The sequence below is a fragment of the Protopterus annectens genome, chromosome 7.part0 (assembly GCF_019279795.1).
Source record: "Protopterus annectens isolate FY-2018-M chromosome 7.part0, PAN1.0, whole genome shotgun sequence".
NCBI classification, from domain to species: domain Eukaryota; kingdom Metazoa; phylum Chordata; order Ceratodontiformes; family Protopteridae; genus Protopterus; species Protopterus annectens.
Window position 1 is genome coordinate 351,111,584 of NC_056739.1, and position 21,246 is coordinate 351,132,829.

The window sequence follows — 21,246 nt, forward strand, 5'->3', positions numbered from 1 at the left end:
AAAGTACAGAACTTTGGACATTGAAAACAGCTATCTAAAAGAGTGTATTGCAGGGGGGATAGTCCCTAAAGGACTACGAGTTTGGAAATATCCAAACAATGTTCAGATAGGTACTATATTTCACAAAGAGTTGCTGGATGTGTTCAATAATTGTGGTTTAGAGATTTTAAAAGAAAATATTAGGATTAAAGAGGAAGTGCAAAAAGAAACTGAACAGTTGGACCAGTGTATTAAAGATGACCTTATATTTACTATTAAGGAAGAGAATGAGAAATATTTTAAGGTGAGAACCGATATTGATAAAAAATGTGATGAAACTGTGCAAAGAAAGTTGAAAAAACTTGAACGTGATTGTAATGAATATAAAAATAATGCATGTTACCCCAAGCCACGAAGTTATGGACAGAATAATGTTTTTCATTCCCACGAGCAGTATAATGAAGTTAGTAGTGTGAACCAGAATTTTGGAAATAATGAGAATCAAGAAGTGGGGGATTTTGAGAATGAACAGGATTACCCACCACTACACAGGTCTGAGAGGCTTATGAAGAAAACAGAATATCAACAACCACATTTTTATTGGAGGGGGAGATACTAGAGTTTGATGGTATGCAACTCACCCAAACCAATCGCAATGAAATTTTAGTGGATGGGAATAAGCATGTTTTAGATGTTTTTTGTATCTACAATTTTAGTAATGAAATGCTTGGTACAGAACATTTTAGTCTACTGTCTAAAGGTTTTAAATTCATTCCATTCAGGAAAGGCGACCTCACTAAGACACTACTGGACATTAAATTATTCATTAGAAAATTTAACTTGGGTTTAATATTACCCCTTAGGCTCTATGGAGATTGAACAAGGTTTGTGACTGAGAACTACATATAATCCACCATTACACCCCCGTTAAAAAACTTTGAGAAAATTAGAGAGAGAGAATTAAGGAAGGAACAGGTTAAAGTTAAATACAGGCCTAACTTAATTGGTAAAGAAAATTGTATACTTAATGAATTGAAATTAAACCCTGATGTATGGGTTATGAAGCCCAAAGGGGGAGGGGTAGTAATAATGGATAATATAACATATGAAGGAAAAATGAACGAAATGTTAAGGGATGAGGTGAAATATTCTAGTGAGTCAATAAATTAGGTAAATAGAGCTTATAGAAGGACTGACGGTGTATTGGAAGGCATGTATATGGAAGGGCTAATTAATGAAAAAACGTTAAGATATTTAAAGGTGTATAAACCAAGGGTACCCCTCTATATTCGGGATACCCAAGACCCATAAGAATGAAAAAGATCCTCCTTTGAGGCCTAAAGTTTTGTCCGAAGGGTCTAAGACCCTCCCTTTGGCCAAATATGTTGACGACAAACTCAAACATGTATGGGTTAAAAGGAAAGCTATTTTAAAAGATTCTTGGGACTTCCTGAGAGAAATTACACAAGAATTGTTTCATGATGATACAATATTTATTACCACAGATGTGACAGACTTACTTTCAAGTATCCCATACCAAGAAGGGATGAGTTTGTTTGAAGAAATTATTTGAGGATGGTGACGAGTCATAATGAAAAGTTAGTGTGTATGGGTTTAATGGAAATGGTTTTAAAATATAATTTTATATTTTTTAAGGGTGAATTTTACCAACAAACAAAGGGAGTAGCGATGGGGGCAGCATTTGCCCCCACCTAACCTTGTGTTGGCTAAATGGGAGGAAAAGTATATATTACGTTCCGAGTATGCAACACATTGGATTCTCTACAAGAGGTTTATAGCTGATAGTAATATTTTGGAAAGGGACTAGAGAAAGGTTTGAGGAATTTATGGTTTATATGAAAAAATACTACAAATTTTTGGGATTTTACCTACACCCTTTCTAATGAGCGTTTGCAATACTTAGACGTTTACGTATATAAAGAAAATGATAACCTAGAGACCAAGATATTTAGAAAGTGAACCTTTTGTAATTCTTTTCTCCATTATAGGAGTGCGTACCCCCCACACACACACACTGCAAGAGGACTATAGTTAAGGGTCAATATGTCCAGGGTAGCCGGATGACCACTTTGGACAATGATTTCCAAACGGAGTGTAAGTTATTGGAAGGAATGTTTTTGGAAAGGGGGTACCCATTGGACTTCGTGAGGAGGGTTAAGGTAGAAGTAATAGCTGGTTGGCAGAATAAATTTAAACCTATTAGAGGACAAAAAGAACAGTATTCAAATGTTATAATACAAGAACAAGAAACTAAATTTAGTGATGCCATTGTATTGGAATATGATGCCGTTAATGGAGTTACTAAGAGAATTTTTAAAGTTGAATGAGAAAGATTTATAGCCATTTCTGATTTGGAAAAACTACCCACTGACCCTTTGAAAGTAGTGTACAAAAATTCACAAAGTTTACAGAACATCCTTGAGAATGATGGTAACAAAATGGCACAGAATGGAAGGAGAACAGGGACTTATAAGTGTGGCCATTGTTCACAATGTGTAAAAATAATTAAGATTTTGGAGAGTAGGAATAGATGGGTTAATTGTTCAGGTTACTTTAATTGTGCAGCTAAAGGGATAGTATATACTGCGGTGTGTGTAGAATGTAGATCCTTCAATGTGGGTAAGACTGCACATAAGTTTAAGAGAAGGATTTAAGAGCACAAGTATGACATTACTATTAAAAAGGAAACTACTGCTTTATACAAACATACAAAGACATGTTTGAAAGCAGAGTTTGCCTTTTTTTTTGTTTTGGAACAGGTAAAAAATGAATTAAGAGGGGGGCCATGGGAGGAGAAAATTGGGTTCAGGGAACTTTGCTGGGGGTCCTCGGTCAGCCGAATTCCAAAGTCTAGGTCCGGCGTCGGTTGTTGTCATTTTCTTTCCTGACGTCAGTGAGGCAAGGGTATATAAGACACAGCCGACGCCATTTTCTTCAGTCTTTCTTGCCCCAGATGTCAGGTGCCCCCAGAAGGAAGGCAATACATAAATGATATTTATATAAATGCAATGCAATATAATCAAAAAACAGTAGTTGCAAGCAAATATACCATAGAAGGATAACCCAATCAGGTTGTATGAAGAGGGGTTAGGCCCTAGGCCTTTACCAAGAGGGGAAGGAGGGAGGGAATAACCTGTACTGCAGCTGTATTAGCACTTGAACATCTACATTTATGGTAGGTACAAAACTGTACTATGTTCATCGTGCATACAGCTGCAGTAATCCCAGATGGGTAGAATCCCAAAGCTACGCACAGGGTGGTAGGCACTAGGTGGAACTGGGATCAGCCAGAATGCCCTGCAACACAGCAGTGACAAAGCCTGCTCTAGTTTTGGAATATAAAGGCAGATGGTAGTGTTTTGTGAAGGTATGCACAGAACACCAAGTGGCTGCCTCCAAAATATCTTTGGTAGGAACTCCTCTGAGGAAGGCTGCAGAGGTAGCTGTGGCCCTGGTGGAGTGGGATCTGATGCCTGTAGGGACAGATTTTCCATGATAGGAGTAACAAAACCATATGCAGTGGCCTACCCATTTGCTTAATAGTGCATTTATTGAAAGTAGCGCAAAAGCGACAGCCCGAGACGTCGTGGTCTGGGCCTAAACAAGGTATGCAGAGGGAATGGAAATCCTTATGCGGTATTTGCTTCCCACAAGAAATACAATTGTTAACTTTTTCTGACATCGGTCTGAGGCAAGAAAAGTTTCCCCAACAGGGTACTTAGCTTTAAAGTAGACTTCGGTTTCCAATTTTTCGTAAATTCAGGAGCTGGCCGACCGGCACTTGCGAACTGCTTCTGCTTCGGGCACCGCACGGCAAAAAAGACTGAAGAAAATGGCGTCGGCTGTGTCTTGTATATCCCTACCTCACTGACGTCAGGAAAGAAAGTGACAACAACCGACGCCGGACCTAGACTTTGGAATTCGGCCGACCGAGGACCCACCTGACGGCAGAGAACCCATCTGTGATTACTGCAGCTGTATGCACGATGAACATCTATATATCTATTCTACCACTTCCTAAATTGAGATCTGCTAAACTATAATTATTTGTAATTTTCATTATGGTCACCAGATGGTGGAATAAGACCCTGTTTTGGGATACATACCAAGCATTAATACTGTTTAAAGGTTTACAAAGAAAATATTTTAAGTTTTAAATAAGTATTTTAATTTTTATAAAACATATGTTATAATCATGCATTTTTTACAATGTATTTACTATTGTAATGATTTATTGGATGTAAGTACAATATATAGAATGTCATGGTTTACATATCTATTTTGCAGCTTAATGGCAAAATGAAGGGGTTAATTATTGTATTAGTTATTAACTTAATTTGATTGGTTCTCACTTTATTAATGAGAGTATAAATGGTTTAACTGGATTTATAACGGTCATCTGATGAAGTCTTTATGGGAGAGATGAAAACGCTGGTGTATTGAATTGAGTTAATGTGGCGTGTAAGCAGTGATTTTATTGGTGGATTATTAGAATAAACTTGGTTTTACAAAAACACCTCGTGTGGTTCCAGTCTTGAGGTACTTTTTGTGTTGATTCCAGTTATCGTTGGTGCCTTTCTTCACTTTTTCCGAGTTAAACTGTGTCAAATGCTTTAGACAAGTCTAGAAATAAGGAAGAGACTAGTCTGTCATTATCTCTAGCTTTATTGACATATATATAGGTTAGAAGGGCAGTGCCAGTACTATGGGAAGGACAGAAGTGCCAGTACTATGGGAAGGACAGAAGCTATTTTATGTAGGAGAAAGGAGTTCTTCCAGCAGGAGATAGTCTAGCAATTGTTTCTGAATACATTTTTAAGTATTTTGCAAGAGGAGACAAAAAGACCGCTATAGGTCTAAAGTCATTAATGTCTGTTGAATTTCCATTGTGCAGAGAGATAATGTGCAAATTTTTCCAGGGAGAGGAAGCACACGATTCCAGGACTGACCTATGTAAAAGGACTGAGACAAGACAGGGGATCCTATTGGCTGCTATTTTTAGTTACTCACTTGGACGGTCATCAGGTAAAGAAGAGCACAGTTTTAAGTTTAAGAGTAGTTTTACACAGGATGTGAGCATGTTTCAAGGTGAAAGTGCATATGGTGATACGTGGCTGTTGAGCAGGGCTGGGATTCGATGCTGAGGAATCCTTGGTTAAAGATGCTACACTATCTATACGAGTTGAATTGTATTGCAGTTTTAACTGGCAAGTTATCATGAAAAGGGTCTGGGTTGAATTTTTGGCCAGGATTAAGATTTCTTTAATGGGTGTCCAAACTATTTTATGGTTGTATTTAGTATTATTCTGAAAGTTACTATAGTATAGTTTTTTGTCTTCATTTATTTGCTTTTTAGCATGACTGCAAGGCATTCTGAAGTTTAAGATATTGAGGTGTTTTACATTTTTTCCATGCTTTTTCGCCATCCTGTATTAGCTTTCTACTCTTTTCGAATAGCCAAACCGCATTGTGTTTTTAGTCTCTTCCTATTAGGATGTGTAGGACTATGTCAATTTTTTGAGCGCTCACAATTTCGAACATTACATGGTCGAGACCAAATGTTTAAAATTGCAAGTGTTCGAAGACTGACTTTCAACAGTGCCATACGGTGCAGATAGGGAGAATTCCCCTTTTCTGCACTGAAGTGCGGTCTCGGAGTTGGTATATATAAGCAGGGGGATGTGGGGGGTGCAGGGTGGCTTGCCCCCCTGCTCACACTGTTAAAGTGTGTTTTTCTTTTTTTTCTTTTTGTTTTGATATTCGAACATCCAAATGTCGAACATGCAATGTTCGACATTTTGGATGTTAGAATATTTAACATCGACCCGGATGTGCAAGGCTACTTAGGATATTTACATAAGTTGTGTGGAATTCAATTACAGCTTTGTCTAAGGGGAGGATTTTTAGGAAGTTCCAGTTAATAGATGATACAGTGTAGTAATTAACATTTCTGGGTTTAACTTGGAAAGGCTATGTGTTTTAGAAATATGGTGTTTAACTGGATGTGTGAGATGTCTACTCGTACAGATTGGGATATGATCACAGAGTCTCTGACATTGTACCTGTGATGGAGTATTTGCTAGAGTCTGATACTAGGATTCAGTCTAACAGAGAATCTGATGTCTTGCTGTAATGTGTGGGGGCTATTAGTTATGTGAGCCATACATGTTCAAGCTAGGTGTAGGGGGATCTAGATTTTATGTCCAACAAACTGATACATCACCTAGTATTATTTTTTTTCTGGTGGAAGTGTTATGGATATCCAATGTAGGGTATCTTCCAGTATAGCAGTACTATTGCCAGGAGGGATACAAGGGACAGTAATACATCCATTCTCAACCCCATTCCCCATTTTTGCATGGGGTGTCACTTCTAAAGTGACATCTCGTGCCAAGGTTTAAAATGCCAGGTGTCTAGCCCTGCTGCAGACATTTATAATTGTTTATTTTGAGGAAAGCAATAAGAAGCTGTGCTGAGCTTAATTTTGGTACTGGCTTGTTGCAAGGGGAAATGTGGTAGGTATTGGGAAATAGTACAATACCACTCCCTTTCCAATTTAAACAGTCATTATAGCCAGGAGGTATAACTTCAGAGTAATTTATGCCGGGTTTAAGCAAAGTTTCAGTTAGTGAGGTCAGGCTAATGTTGGGTAATTTAGGCATATTATTCAGCAGTTATTTCTTACATTTCTAAAATTTACTGCAGCAAAACTTAGGTCACCATGGTTAGGGATTGGCTGTGGTTGGATTACAGAAGTGTGTGGGGGAGAATTGTGTGTGTTCATTGTGATAGGTAGGGCCAAGATTAAGGTGTATACTCCTAGGAGGATTTTAGTATATTGGGGAATTATGCATACTTGTTTTTGGAGAGGATTCTTGCATTTAATTTTGTTCTGATTTGAGTATAAGTGCAATTAATCAGCCTATATTTGGAATAAAGTTGAGGGGCAAAATTAAATAGGCGTGGTGTAATGTACGGCGAGTGTGAAGAAAGTACAGTTTTGTACCTACCATAAATGTAGATGTCCGATAGGTATGCATCTGCAGTCCTAACATATGGGTTGTCCCGCCTCAGGCAGCCCTTCGGTCGGCCGGATTCCAAAGTCTGGGTCTGGCTTCGGCTGATGTCGCACTTCACCCGACGTCATAGCTGCTGGGGTATAAAGGCATCAGCCGACGCCATTTTCCTCAGTGTTTCTTGCCCCAGATGCCAGGTGCCCTCTAGGAAGGCTAAATTTGGATAAATGCAAATAATTCCAAACAGTAGAAAGCAAAATATATATATACATATATACATACAAACAAATACACCATAATAGATTCCCCCAGCTAGATTAAAGAGTGTAAGTACCCTAGGAATACCACAGAGGGAAGGAGGGTGGGTAATCCTGACTGCAGATGCATACCTATCGGACATCTACATTTATGGTAGGTACAAAACTGTACTATGTCCTTCAAGGATGCATCTGCAGTCCTAACATATGGGTAGAATACCATAGCCAAACTGGGGGAGGAGGCACTAAGATAATGATGGTGTAGTTAAGATCCCTTGCAAAACAGCAGTTGCAAAACCTGCTCGGGATCTGGAGTATAAAGGAAGATTATAATGCTTGGCAAATGTAGGCATGGAGCTCCAAGTAGCAGCTTCTAAAATGTCTTTGGTAGCCACTCCTCGTAGGAAAGCTGTAGTGGTGGCTGTAGCTCTTGTGGAGTGAGGCCTGATATTTTCAGGAGTTGTCTTTCCATGAAAAGAGTAGCAGAATCTAATGCAATTTCCTATTCATTTTGAGATTGTCTGTTTTGAAATTGCTTTTCCTTGCACTCCTGTTGCATATGCTACCAGAAGCTGGTCAGTTTTTCTGCTGGCCTTAGTTCTGTCCAGATAGTAGCGTAGTTGTCTGTGCACATCCAAGGTGTGTAGTAGTCTTTCCCCCCTGTTCTGTGGGTTGGGAAGAATGTAGGTAAATGAATAGCTTGGTTCAAGGATACCCTGGAGACCACCTTTGGCATAAAAGTAGGATTGGTTCTCAGAGACACTCTATCCTGATGGAAGATAAGGAAAGGCTGTACTGCCATTAATGCCTGTAACTCAGATACCCTTCTTGCTGAAGTGATTGCTAGCAGGAATGCAGTTTTCCAAGATAAGAACTGTAAGTCTGCTGTTGCTGCTGGTTCAAAAGGGGAAGTGTTAATTTTTCCAGCACAAAGTTGAGATCCCATGCAGGCAGAGGTGGTTTCCTTGGAGGTTTTACGTTTTGATTCCTCTCAAGAACTGTCTGAGTAGAGGATGAGAGAAGACAGGAGGATCCATGTTGTACTCTGCTGAAATTGCTGATGCATGAATCTTAATGGAGGAGTAGGACAGGCCATTGTGGTACAGTTCTGCTAAGTATTCCAGGATGTGTGCTATGTTTGCCAATGAGACATTTTCTCCCTTTGCTGCACTCCAAATGAGGAATCTTTTCCATTTGGCTGAATATGTTTTCCTTGTGGAGGGTCTGCGAGCCTCCAGGATAATGTCCTTGACCCTCTGAGATAAATCTGGTTGATTTTGTTTTATGCAATATTCCAAGCAGTTAGCTGTAGTGTTTTCAAGTTTGGATGCCGGGTCTTGTAGTTGTTCTGCATTAGAAGTAAAGGACAGAGGTAGAGGCCATGAGTGTGCCCGAGACATGCTTCTCAGTAGCAGGTACCAATGTTGTCTTGGCCAGTCTGGAGCTATCAGAATTACCTTTGGCTGCTCCTCTCTGATCTTCAGTAGGACTTTGTACATCAAAGGAAGAGGTGGAAATGCATATGCTGTCAGGTTCTTCCAGCTGAAAGAAAGGGAGTCCACCCTCCAGGCAAGTGGGTGGTATACTCTTGAGCAGAATTTCTTCAATTGGTGGTTGTGTGGGGAGGCGAACAGGTCTATGTCTGGCATTCCCCATTTCTTTGTTATGATTTTGAAGATATCTGGATGCAGCATCCATTCGTGAGCATCCGTGGTAGTTCTGCTTAAGGTATCTGCTAGTGAATTTTCTTTTCCTGGTACAAATCTGGCCTACAGTTGAATGTTGAGATTCAGGGCCCAATTCCACAGGTCCATTGCCATCCATCATAGAGGGTATGAGTGTGTACCTCCCTGCTTGTTGATGTACCACATGACTGTGGTATTGTCCGTCCTTATCAGCAGGTGTCCTTGTTGGAGGAATGGTCTGAATGCCTCGATTGCATGTTTCACTGCCAGCATCTCCTTTAGATTTATGTGCAGATTTAGCTGGTCTTGGGACCATAGGCCTTGTATACACTTGTCTTCCATGTGTGCCCCCCAGCCTAGGTCTGAGGCGTCCGTGGTGATGGTCTGGCTTGGATGTGGTTTGTGGAAAGGCAGTCCTCTGTTTATCTGACAGGCCTGAGCCCACCACATGAATACTTTTTTCAGGCATGGAATAATTGGTATCTGGGCTTCTAGACTGTGCTTGTGTTGAGACCATACATTCCCTTAGGTACCATTGTAGCTTTCTCATATGCAGCCTGGCATGCGGGATCAATATTATGCAGGATGCCATGTAACCCAGGGCTTGCAGGACTTTCCTTGCAGTAAGCTGAGTTTGTGTTGTTAATGCCATGAAATAGACTGGTAGTTGCTTTTGTTTTTCCTCTGTGAGAAAAGCCATCTGAGTTGTTGTATCCAGTTCTGCACCCAAAAATGTTATCCTTTGGGATGGTACTAGCCTTGACTTTTGAATGTTGACTGTGTATCCCAAGGCTTGCAGCAGTTGCATGACATTGGCCAAATCCTTTATTAATTTTATCTTGTTGTCCGCTTGTATTAGGCAGTCATCCAGGTATGGGTAAATTTGAATTCCCTGAAGCCTGCAATGAGCAATTACTGATGCCAGGCATTTCGTGAATACTCTGGGCGCAGTAGATAAGCCAAAGGGCAATGCTGAGAATTGATAATGCTCTGATCCTGCAAGAAATCTGAGGTGTCTTCTGCAATCTGGTCATATAGGGACGTGCAGGTATGCCTCCTTGAGATCTAGAGTCACCAGCCAAGACTCCTTGCCCAACATGGGAAGAAGTTGCTGGAGGGTCAGCATTTTGAATTTTGGAACACTGAGGCATGTGTTCAGTGCGGACAAGTCGAGAATAGGTCTCCATTGATTTTCTTTTCTTGGTACAAGGAATAGTCTGGAGTAAAATCCTTGGCCTTGTTCCATAGATGGTACCTTTTCTATTGCTCTCATCCTTAGTAAGCTGATGATTTGTTTTAGAGCCTCTGTTTTTTGGCTTGGTGGGAGGTTTGGCATTCCTCTCTTTTTTGGTAGAGTGTGGAAGTGAAACCTGTAGCCCTTGTCTATTGTTTGTAAAGTCCATTCGTCTCCTGTAATACAATGCCAGTTTTCTGAAAATAAAGCTAGCTTTCTGCCCAAGGGTGCTTCCAGTTGTTCCCTGGTAGGCAGTATCAGAGCCAAGTCATTGTGTCTGTCCTGTGGAAGTGGTTGTAGTCGCAGCTGTGGCAGCACTTCTCTGGTTGGCAGGTTGCCATTGACGACCCCTGTAGGCACCTCTTGATTGACTTCTGCCTCTTGGGCGTCTATTTATGCCTTTCTGTGCTCTGGAGGTGTCTGGAAAGGACCAATTCTTTGAGGGCCAATTTCTGCTAAACCTCGGAGGTTGGACCTGCAAAAAATCCTTGACTGTTTGGACAGATTTTGCTTTTTCTTCCACTTTCTTTAGAACCTCCTGTGCAGGGGAGCCAAACAAACTATGTTTCTCCATAGGAGCATCTAGGAGTTTTGACTTCACATGGTCTGGTAAGGATTGCTCTTTTAACCAGGCATGCCTTCGAATCACTGCTCCAGTCATAGCTGATCTAAAAGAAGCCTCCAGTGCATCATAGCCACATTTTAAAAAATGATTACTGACCTGCTGAGAGTTATGTACCAAATCCTGAAGGGACTTACGGTCTATAGGTTCAGGAGAGGACAGTTTTTTTATTTAGCTGGTCTAACAAGAATTCCTGGTACTGTATCATGTGAAATTGACAGTTTAAGGCCCTGGCAGAAAGAGTGGCAGAAGTATAAACCTTTTTAACCCATCTCTCTAATGCTCTAGATTCCCTTTCAGAGGGAAGAGGGTTTTTGGCAGAGGCAGCTGCAACACCTTTAGGGCCCTGAGAAATGGTTTCTGGGTCTGCAACATGAGCCTTATACAAGTGGTAGTGAGAGTCCGGGACCCTGTAGCATCTGTCAGGCTTGGCAGGGGCCGGAGGAAGAGAATCAGGAGTAGTACTGGCATCATTATATGCATCATCAACAACTGATAGTACAGGAGGTATGGCTAAAGGCCTATACTGTGGTAAGTGTAAAAAAGTCCTTAGCCTTTTCCTTGAATCTGAAAAATCCTGGCCCTGCCATTGGAAGTGTTCCCTCATTGAGTGTAGGGTTTCCCCAAAAGAAAATTCTTCAGGAGGAGAAGCAGAAGGAATGGAGTCTTCTGCATCAGAATCCTCATAAGGTGAGTATGGGCCTTCCTGATGGTCAGATAAATCTGAGCCATCCGAGGAATAGTCTGAAGAGAGAGGTTCAGGGAGTTCAGTCCTAGGCCTCTTATCAGGAGGTGGTTGAGAGGCCCTGTCTGGATGAGGTTGGGATCCCCTGATCAAAGAAATAAGGTCCTCAGCAAGGCTGAGAATCTGGGAACTAGAAGTAGGCCTGTGAGAGGGAGCTTTTGTAGGTAAGGTCTTGGAAATTTTGGCTGCTTAAGCCCTGGAAAAGGCCTTGATAGACATAGAAGCAGGGGGTCTAGCAGCCCCACGTGCAGGAGTGGAGATGTCTAAAGGAACAGTGTCTGACAAATCCTGGGTGCCTGCTTCTGCAGCAGTAATTTCTGTAGCCGATTCAGCCATGGCCTGTGTGGCCTCGGTTATCGGAGGCATGCTTTCGGCTGAAGGGAGAAACGAGGACTCTGTTTCAGCGAAACAGAGACACTGTAGGCCTAACCGTGGTTTCAGCGAAACCATGGGCCTGAGTGTCTGTCCTTTCCTTGCGCTTTTAGCTAATTGTGTAGTCGGAGTCTCCGACGGCATTTTATATGCAAAAGCGGGACCAAAAAACTCTTCTGCAAACTCCGACCGACGTCTAAGTGTCCGTCGGTTGAAGGAAGCGCAGGCTAAACAAGCTGATACGTCGTGGTCTGGGCCTAAGCAAGGAAGGCAGTAAGAGTGGAAATCCTTATGAGGTATTTGTTTCCCACAAGTTAAACAATTATTTACTTTGTCTGACATCGGCTGAGGCAAGAAAGAGTCCCCAACGGGGTACTTAGCTTTTTTAGAAATCTTCGGTAGTAGAAATCTCTGGATCTGACCGACCGGCACTTGCGAACAGCTTCTGTTCGGGCATCGCGCGGCAAGAAAGACTGAGGAAAATGGCGTCGGCTGATGCCTTTATACCCCAGCAGCTATGACGTCGGGTGAAGTGCGACATCAGCCGAAGCCAGACCCAGACTTTGGAATCCGGCCGACCGAAGGGCTGCCTGAGGCGGGACAACCCATATGTTAGGACTGCAGATGCATCCTTGAAGGACATTGGATAGGTGGTCAGGACAGAGTTGAAGAGACGTTGCAATATATTATTGAGTCATGGTAGGATGAAAGATGGCACAGTAGCAGGACAAGACTAGAACATGAGCTGAAAAGCAGCATAATTAAGTACAGGAATCTGCATTTTATATATGTGAGGTAGCTGGGAAGTAGCATAAAGGAAACAAGGAGTTGCAGTACAGTAGGAGATTCAGTAATAATGGATTCTGATAGCAGTAACAGGATAGGCAAGAAGTATTTTCTATAAAAGAGAAGTAGGTTGTCCCGCTATCTTCTCTGGAATGTAAGGAATGGAGGAGTATTAAAGGCTCGAGTATAATGTAGTAAAAAATGGGGAAATAAGGGGTTATGTGGGGGGAAAAAAGATACAATGTGGAATAGATAGACACTGTTAGGGAGGGTTGCAATTACAAATGGATATAGTGCAAAGTAGTATGGGAGGAAGAAAGATAGGTGGGAATGGGGCTAAAAATTAAATAGAGGCAATAAAGTATCAAATAAGAAACAGAAGTTATGTACAAGTAAGGTCATTTGGGGAGGGTTTTGGAATAGGAGTCACAACTGCAATGTGTATGTAGGAAGTATAATATTAGAGTAAGACGTGATGGGCGAGAAAGTACAGTTTTGTACCTACCATAAATGTAGATGTCCGATAGATATGCAACTGCAGTCATAACATATGGGTTGTCCTGCCTCAGGCAGCCCTCGGTCGGCCGAATTCCAAAGTCTGGGTCCGGCGTCGGCTGGTGTCGCCTCCTCTCCGACGTCACAACGGCTGGAGTATAAAGGCATCGGCCGACGCCATCTTCTTCAGTGTTTCTTGCCCCAGATGTCAGGTGCCCACTCAGGAAGGCTAAATTTTGTAAATGGATAAAAAATAATCCCAAGCATGCACAACAGTAATAAACAGATACACCATAGGAGATACCCCCAGCTGAAGGGAAGAGGGGTAGTGACCCAAAAAGAAGGATACAGAGGGGTAGGAGGGTGGGAAAATCCGACTGCAGTTGCATATCTATCGGACATCTACATTTATGGTAGGTACAAAACTGTACTATGTCCTTCAAGAATGCAACTGCAGTCATAACATATGGGTTGAATACCATAGCCAAGCTGGGGGTGGAAGGAACTATGATAAGGATGGTGTAGCTATAATCCCCTGCAGGACTGCCGAAGCAAAGCCTGCTCGGGATCTGGAGTATAATGGCAGGTGGTAGTGCTTGGTAAATATATGCACGGAGCTCCATGTAGCAGCCTCTAAAATGTCCTTTGTTGCCACTCCTCTTAGGAAAGCTGTGGAAGTGGCTATAGCTCTGGTGGAGTGTGGCCTAATATTGGCTGGCACACCTTTTCCATGAAAAGAATAGCAAAATCTGATGCACTGTCCAATCCATTTTGAAATTGTTTGTTTGGAGATTGCCTTTCCCTGTACTCCAGCTGCATAAGCTACAAACAGCTGGTCAGACTTTCTGGTGGTCTTAGTTCTGTCCAAGTAGTAGCGTAGTTGTCTGTGTATGTCCAAAGTATGCAGTAGTTTTTCCCCCTTATTTTGAGGATTGGGGAAGAATGTAGGCAGATGAATAGCTTGATTTAGAGACACCCTGGACATAACTTTTGGCATTAATGTTGGATTTGTTCTTAGGGAGACTCTGTCTTGATGAAAAATGAGGAAGGGGGCACTGCCATGAGTGCCTGTATCTCCAAAACTCTTCTTGCAGAAGTGACTGCCAATAAGAAGGCCGTCTTCCATGAAAGGAATTGCATTTCTGAGGATGCTGCTGGCTCAAAAGGAGGAACAGTTAGTTTTTCCAACACGTAGTTGAGGTCCCCATGCAGGTACTGGCTGTTTTCTGGGAGGTTTGATATTCTTTATCCCTCTTAAAAACTATCTTAGCAGAGGATGCGAAAACACTGGAGGGTCACAGTTGTATTTTGCTGAGATTGCTGAGGCATGAATCTTTACTGAGGAGTATGAGAGCCCAGTATGAAACAGCTCTGCCAAGTATTCCAATATCTGAGGAATACTCAGTAGTTCTGTGTCCTGACCCTTTTTGGCATTCCAGATGCTGAATCTTTTCCACTTGGCTGAATAGGTTTTTCTGGTGGAAGGTCTGCGTGCTTCCAGCAAGATCTCTTGAACAGATTTGGAAAGAGAGCTAGGTGTTGAAGTCATGGAAGTCTCCAGGCTGTCAGATGCAATGTTTTCAGGTCTTGATGTAGTCTTGTAATTGTGTTGCGTTAGGAGTAGGGGCCATAGGGTCAGAGGCCATGGTTTGGTCTGAGTTATGGTCAATAGCAGTGGGTACCAATGTTGCCTTGGCCAGTCTGGCGCTATCAAGATGCCTGTTGGTTGTTCTGCCTTTATTTTCAGTATCACCTTGGTCAGCAAAGGCAGAGGAGGGAATGCATAAATTTTTAGAGAATTCCAGCTGAAGGAGAGAGCATCCGTTTTCCAAGCTAGAGGGTGATGAGTCCTTGTGCAGAACTTTTCCAGGTGATGATTTAGGTGGGAAGCAAAAATATCTACGTCCGGTATTCCCCATGTCCTTGTCAGTTGAGAGAAAATGTGAGGGTGCAACATCCATTCGTGTGGATCCATGAAGTTTCTGCTCAGATTGTCCGCCAGTACATTGTCCTTGCCTGGTACAAACTGGGATTGTAAGTGTATCTTCAGGCTCAGGGATTTTTCCCAGAGAAGCAATGTTAGTCTGCAGAGGGGATAAGAATGAGTGCCTCCCTGCTTGTTTATGTACCACATGACAGTGGTGTTATCTGTCCTTATTAGCAAATGTCCTTCTTGCAGTGATTTTTCGAAAGTCTCGATGGCATGTATCACTGCCAACATCTCCTTTTGGTTTATGTGCAGATGTCTTTCCTTTGGCGTCCATAGACCTTGAATGCATCTGCCCTCCATGTGCGCCCCCCCATCCATGGTCTGAGGCGTCTGTTGTGATCATTTGGCCTGCTTGAGGTCTGTTGAAAGACATGCCTTTGTTTAGTTGACTGGCTTGAGCCCACCATAGAAATTCCTTCTGCAGGCATGGAATAAGTGGAATTATGTCCTCTAGGCTGTTGCTGTGTTGAGACCATAAGTTTTTTAAATACCATTGCAGCTTTCTCATATGAAGTCTTGCCAAAGGTATCAGAAGAATACAAGATGCCATGAAACCCAGGGCCTGCAGGATTTTCCTTGCAGTCAGCTGGGAAAGTCTTGCTAGGCCTTTGAAGTACTCTGGTAAACGCTGCTGTTTTTCCTCTGTGAGGTAGGCCATTTGTGTTTCCGTGTCCAGTTTGGCTCCTAGGAATGTAATCTGTTGGGATGGTAGTAATTTTGACTTTTGAATGTTGGCTGTGTATCCCAAGGCCTGCAGTAGATGCATGACAGTCCAAATTCCCTTTTAAGGTTTGTTTGTTGTCTGCTTGTATGAGGCAGTTGTCCAAGTAGGGGTATATTTGAATCCCCTGCTGTCTGCAGTGTGCCACTACTGATGCCAGGCATTTCGTGAACACTCTGGGCGCAGTAGACAAGCCAAACGGCAATGCTGAGAATTGATAATGCTCTGTTCCTGCAAGAAATCTGAGGTATCTTCTGCAGCTTTGTCTGATTGGGACATGCAGGTATGCCTCCTTGAGGTCCAGAGTGACCAGCCAAGACCCCTTGCCCAGCATGGGAAGAAGCTGCTGCAACGTCAGCATTTTGAACTTTGGCACAATGAGAAAAGTGTTTAGATTTGACAAGTCCAGTATGGGTCTCCATTTGTTTTCTTTTCTTGGAACAAGGAACAGTCTTGAATAAAATCCCTGGCCTTGCTCCTGAGGAGGAACCCTTTCTATTGCTTTTATACTTAATAGCTTGGAAACTTGAGAGTGTGCCTCTGCCCTTTGATGATGTGGCATTTTTGGCATGCCTTGTCTTTTTGGTAATGTGTGGAAGTGGAATCTGTAGCCTTTGTTTATCAAATCCAGAATCCAATTGTCTTTGGTTAAGATATGCCAGTTTTGTGAGAATAAGCCTAATTTTCCGCCCAAAGGTGCTTCTCTTTGAACCTTTGTAGGCGGTACGAAAGTGAAGTCATTGTGATTGCCCTGTGGTGCAGCTGAACTGTCTACGCCACTTCTTTGGTTTGGAGGTTGCCATCCCCTGTAAGATCCTCGGTGTTGTCCTCTACCCTGGCTCGTCTGCTTTATCCCCTTTGAAACTTGTCAGAGCCGGGGAAGGACCAATTCTTTGAGGGCCAGTTTCTGCTGAATCTGGGTGGCTGAACCTGAAGGAAATCCTTTACTGTCTGTACTGACTTTGCTTTTTCCTCTATGGATTTCAATACATCTTGTGCAGTAGCACCAAAAGCTTTGTTTCTCCAAAGGTGCATCCAGTAACTTTACTTTAACATGGTCAGGCAAAGATTGATCCTTCAACCAAGCATGTCTCGTATTACAGCCCCAGTCATAGCTGCCCTACATGAAGCTTCCAGTGCATCATAACCACACTGCAGAAAATGGTTATTAACCTGCTGAGTGCTATGTATAAGATCCTGCAGAGCCTTTTATCAATAGGCTCAGAAGAGGCTACCTTTTCTGTAAATCATCCAGGAGAAAATCTTGGTACTGAAACATGTGAAAAAGGCAGTTAAGAGACCTCATGGCTAGGGTAGTAGAGGTGTATACTTTTTTACCCCATCTCTCCAGGGACCTAGCTTCTCTGTCAGCTGGCAGTGGGTTTTTGGCAGAGGAGGAAGCAACTCCCTTGGGGCCCTGTGAAATAGTTTCTAGATCCACAGAGTGGGCCTTAAAAAGGTGCTTGTGAGTGTCAGGGACCCTATAATATCTGTCCGGCTTGATAGGAGCAGGAGGAAGAGAGTCAGGGTTGGCACTGGAGTCAGAGAAAACATCATCCAAAACATCCATAACTGGAGGGATAGCCAGAGGTCTGTGCTGGGGGAGCTTGAGGAAAGTACGAAGCCTTTTCCTGGAGTCAAAGAATTCCTGACCCTGCCATTGAAAATGTTCCCTCATGGAATGCAGAATTTCCCCAAATGAGAAATCCTCTGGAGGGGAGGCTGAGGGAATAGATTCCTCAGCATCAGAGTCCTCGTAGTCCTGGAAGGGTTCTTGAGTGTCAGAGTGCTCAGAATCCCCACAGGCTTCATCCGAGGAGAGGTCATCCGCCTGCTCAGTTCTAGGCCTTTTCTCTGCAGGTGGCCGAGAACCCCTGTCCGGATGAGGCTGAGACCCCCTGATAAGGGAAATAAGATCTGCAGCCAGAGACATGATCTGCTTATCAGAGGAAGGGGCCTGGGCAGGCTTAGGATGGGCCTTGGCCTGACTGGCGGCCTTAGCACGTGCAAAGGCCTTGATGGACATGGAAACAGGAGGCCTAGCAGCCCCACGTGCAGGCGTTACCTTGTCCACAGGAGTGGTGTCGGGTAGATCCAGAACTTCGGTTTCGGGAGGAAAATCAACTGGCACTGGAGAGGTCTCCGAGACCGAAGGTCGTGTTAGCGCTGTGTCGTCGGCCTGGAGCGGTAGATTTACCACTTCCGAAGGAGCCGGAGCGCTAATAGAGGGTTTAGGAGAAACATCGGAAGTGGACGCGGGCCGAGGATGTCGGTCCCGGTCCTTGCGTTTTTTTAGCAGATTGGGTTGTCGGTTGTTCCGACGGCATGATATACGCAAAGGATTCACCGAAGTCCTCGGCGAATTCTGCCCGGTGCCTGAGAGTGCGCTTATTAAAGCAGGCACAGGCAGCACAGGCCGAAACGTCGTGGTCTGGGCCCAGGCAGGGAAGGCAGAGAGAATGGAAGTCCTTATGAGGTATTTGTTTACAACAAGACAAACAATTATTAACTTTCTCAATTTGTTCTGACATTGGCTGAGGCAAGAATAAATGTTCCCCAACGGGTTACTTAGCTTTTAGATGACTTCGGTACTGAAAACACAGGAGCTGACCGACCGGCACTTGCAAACTGCTTCTGCTTCGGGCACTGCGCGGCAAGAAAGACTGAAGATGACGTCGGCCGATGCCTTTATACTCCAGCCGTTGTGACGTCGGAGAGGAGGCGACACCAGCCGACGCCAGACCCAGACTTTGGAATTCGGCCGTCCGAGGGCTGCCTGAGGCAGGACAACCCATATGTTATGACTGCAGTTGCATTCTTGAAGGACATCTAGGGGGTAGGGTATGGGAGGTATACGAGGGTGAGCGGAGAACAATCAGATCAATTTATAACGGACAGCAATCAGTTTATAGCCAGAACAAAGAGGTGCAAGTAATACAAGCAGTATATTTCCTGAGACTAAACTGGCACATGTAGAAAAGTCTGCTGGTCAAGCAAAAGGGGACAGTGGCCAACTTGGTAAGATGCCCTTAGAGTGCATGGACTATTTCACAGAGAAGGTATGTATTTAACTGCTTAAAGTCAACACCCCCACAAGGTTCTTCATGATAAATATGCTTACATTAAACACTGACAAAATTCTCAGTAAACTTGTAGGTGTAAGGCCTTGTGGCAGAGCTCCTGCAATATCGAGGTCAGATGTAGTGACCCCAGGCTCTGCTCTATGAAGGAAGACAGTGACTGCATAATGATAACCAAAAGATTTTACAAATGTAATACAAACTACTGCTGCACCATGCCACCATTCCAAAAAAACACTAAGATCAAGATTATTGACAATAGCACAAATTAGGATATTACACACAGTTTTGCAAAACTGTTTTAAAGGCACACCACATATTCACCACAATAACTTGGTAAAAACAGAAAGTCAAGACCACAGTCAGTGAAATGAATTAATAAAGCCAAAAACCTATTTACGCGTTTCGTCCACGTTTAATAATCATGAACTTCATCAGAAAAGGCTTACACAAAACACATGGTCATTAAATACTTTTGATGACATCACATGAAATTTCAAATTGTCCAACCACAACACTCTAAAGTTAATCTTTAAAGACATCCTGTCTATTTAATACTAACCATACATAAAATATATAAAATACATAAAAAATGCATAAAAAATATATATGTTTGTATATGTAAAAGAAACTATATATGTTATTATTATTACAAAAATGTATTTATAAATCTTTTATATAACTTTATATTCTATTGAGTTGCAGGAAGCATTTGATGTTTATAACATCATTTAACCCTGGTGGTTGATCAGCGTTAAGCATAATTTGCCATATAGCTTCTCTGCATTCTAAGAATACTTTAAAATTCCCAGATAACAAATCAAAATTTACACTTTCCAGCACTGAAAATCTAAATTTTTTGAACAAACTACACACTAAAGCATGTCTAGCAAGGGCATTTGACATGTCCTGTTCATAGATGCGTTTATACAGTTCTCTAATAGTTTTACCTATGTAAAAATGCCAACTTTGTATTACATGTATAATAACCCTTACTGTAAATAGTCTTATTTAAATGTTTAAATAATATAGAACTGTTCCCTGATATATACCTACACTGCTTACAACAGTTGCATGGAAAAGTTCCATGACGTGTAACTTGAGCTGTTGGTTGTCTAATGGTCTCAACTATTGTTTTAATACTTGTAGTTTTCCTATATGTGAACAGAGGTGCCTTCCCTATTGCTAAACTAAGCTCACTATTTCCAAGAATAACCTTCCAATTATTAAATATGATGTCTTTAATGTAATCCATCTCATTTGATATAGGAATAGGAAATGCTAAGGAGAAACCTTTACAGCTAACATTTGTTGTTATGTTTGTTCTTTTGCCTCTACCTGTAAAACATGTAGTGAATAAAATAGGACATGCAACATTAGCTCTAAGTAACATCACTTCACTTAATATGTTTTTAATCCATGTGAAATTGTAACCCCTGTCTACAAAAAAGGAAACCAACTTGTTTGCTTCAACCTGAAAGGCCACATCTGTACTTGTTAATCTACTTAGACGAATAAACTGTCCCTTTACAACACCCATATTCACCACACATACATTCCCTGTTGGAATCACTTCTACATTTTATCACCACCTACAGCTATATTTCTTTCTGATGCACAGAAACATCCAAGAAAACCCTCTCAGACCCTTGTTTTCATGATCACATTACTGTTTTACAGGATGGGGGGGACTGACTACATAAAATTAGAAACAGTAATCAAAATAGGTTAACTTCACCATTTCAGCCTGTGGGGGCAGCCTTCTTAAATATTCAGACAAATAAAGCCTTTCTTAGAGCATCTCCATGGGAAGGAAAGAAATGTACTTCAGGACTCTGAAAAACAGAACAGATTACAATTAGTTTTAGCAAAGTTAAATTAAAGGCACAAAATGCATTTAGTTACTGTTCAAATATAAACCTTCAGGCAACATTTAAAATGGTTTCCTTTCACAAAAAAGGGCAAAGTAAACCGGTCTAAAATAGACACGAGCCAGCATTTTGTTAAAAATTATGAAACAGTACCACTGAGTGCTATGTACAAAGCACTGCAATCATCACAGAACAAAAAAAAAACAGAAATATTACCACATATTCAAAGACGGACAACATGAAGCACAAATAACAGACAATTTGAAGCAGAATCAGGAATACTAAAATTGTCAAGAAACCACTGACAAATATGCCCCAGCTGTCGCATTCAAAACATTTTAACTATGCACATGTTTAATCTCTGAAAACAAT

At 42.1% G+C, this 21,246-nt stretch overlaps 1 protein-coding gene across 1 annotated transcript in view; it reads right to left on the reverse strand.

Annotated features, from left to right (window-relative positions):
• USP49 (ubiquitin specific peptidase 49) overlaps positions 1-20,838 on the reverse strand; it is a 766,281-nt gene extending 745,443 nt beyond the window's left edge. Inside the window, exon 1 of the mRNA XM_044076920.1 lies at positions 20,742-20,838. The gene's annotated coding sequence lies outside the window, so the exon portion shown is untranslated. The remainder of the gene's footprint in view (positions 1-20,741) is intronic.
• Positions 20,839-21,246: the final 408 nt, after the last annotated feature.